The 1,768-nt window shown below is 39.1% G+C and overlaps 1 pseudogene; it reads left to right on the top strand.

Moving 5' to 3' along the window:
- Positions 1-289: 289 nt before the first annotated feature.
- On the top strand, positions 290-1,050 carry LOC143408465 (high mobility group protein B1 pseudogene; annotated as a pseudogene).
- The last annotated feature ends 718 nt before the right edge of the window (positions 1,051-1,768 follow it).

The following is a 1,768-nucleotide window of genomic DNA, read 5'->3' as shown; positions in this document are numbered from 1 at the left end:
AAAGTCAAATAAAGGTTACCTTCTGGATCTGAAGGTTAAAATGTTTTAATATCAGATTAAACTAAGTATATTGAGTATGTACCATGCAATTTGCTTGTATCCTCAATGTGAATTCTCTATTAGCGGATTCTACTTTTATTTAGTGAGATATATCATATAAAAGTGACAGAAACAACTCAAGCTTGCTTAAGGAGACAAAAAGAAGAAGAAAAATTTAAAAAATGGGAGCAGAGAGTTCTAATGAAACTTAAACAGAGTCAAAGAAATTATCTAAACAGAGTAATGTTACAGAGCGGAGAGAGTGAGGAGGCTGCGTCTGGCTCCCGCTCTCACAGCCATTGCAGTACATTGAGCTCCATAGAGACAGCGCCGGGGCAAGTGAGAGCCGGACGGGCACTGGGCGACTCTGTGCCTCGCTGAGGAAAAATAACTAAACATGGGCAAAGGAGATCCTAAGAAGCCGAGAGGCAAAATGTCATCATATGCATTCTTTGTGCAAACTTGCTGGGAGGAGCACAAGAAGATGCTTCAGTCAACTTCTCAGAGTTTTCTAAGAAGTGCTCAGAGAGGTGGAAGACCATGTCTGCTAAAGAGAAAGGAAAATTTGAAGACATGGCAAAGGGGGACAAGGCCCGTTATGAAAGAGAAATGAAAACCTATATCCCTCCTAAAGGGGAAACAAAAAAGAAGTTCAAGGATCCCAATGCACCCAAGAGGCCTCCGTCGGCCTTCTTCTTGTTCTGTTCTGAGTATTGCCCCAAAATCAAGGGAGAACATCCTGGCCTATCCATTGGTGATGTTGCAAAGAAACTGGGAGAGATGTGGAATAACACTGCTGCAGATGATAAGCAGCCTTATGAAAAGAAAGCTGCCAAGCTGAAGGAAAAATACGATATTGCTGCCTACCGAGCTAAAGGAAAACCTGATGCAGCAAAAAAGGGAGTTGTCAAGGCTGAAAAAAGCAAGAAAAAGAAGGAAGAGGAGGAAGATGAGGAAGATGAAGAGGGTGATGAGGAGGAGGAAGATGAAGAAGAAGATGATGATGAATAAGTTGGTTCCAGCGCAGTTTTTTTTTTCCTATCTATAAAGCATTTAACCCCCCTGTACACAACTCACTCCTTTTAAAGAAAAAAATTGAAATGTAAGGCTGTGTAAGATTTGTTTTTAGACTGAACAGTGTCTTTTTTTGTATAGTTAACACACTACCGAATGTGTCTTTAGATAGCCCTGTCCTGGTGGTATTTTGAATAGCCACTAACCTTGCCTGGTACAGTATGAGGGTTGTAAATTGACATGGAAATTTAAAGCAGGTTCTTGTTGGTGCACAGCACAAATTAGTTATATATGGGGACGGTAGTTTTTCATCTTCAGTTGTCTCTGATGCAGCTTATACGAAATAATTATTGTTCTGTTAACTGAATACCACTCTGTAATTGCAAAAAAAAAAAAGTTGCAGCTGTTTTGTTGACATTCTGAATGCTTCTAAGTAAATACAATTTTTTTATTAGAAAAAAAAGAAATTATCTAAACAGAGAAATGTAATCTATTCTGAGTTCTCTTTGCATAGCTTCATTGTTCTTCCAACTAATTCTGTTTCATATAGCCTATTATGGCCACATCTCTGCTCCTGAATTCACATGTTAGAGGAATTCTACAAATCAAGTCAATTGCTGTCTCTTTCCCAACTCCAAAATTCTAAAAGAAAAGAATGTAAGTGGTGTTGATAGTCTCAGGCATCCAATCTACCCAATAGCCAATGACAGGAGGC

This window comes from Callospermophilus lateralis, chromosome 10 (genome assembly GCF_048772815.1).
Source record: "Callospermophilus lateralis isolate mCalLat2 chromosome 10, mCalLat2.hap1, whole genome shotgun sequence".
Lineage (NCBI taxonomy): Eukaryota > Metazoa > Chordata > Mammalia > Rodentia > Sciuridae > Callospermophilus > Callospermophilus lateralis.
This window is presented reverse-complemented; position numbering and strand designations above follow the sequence as displayed.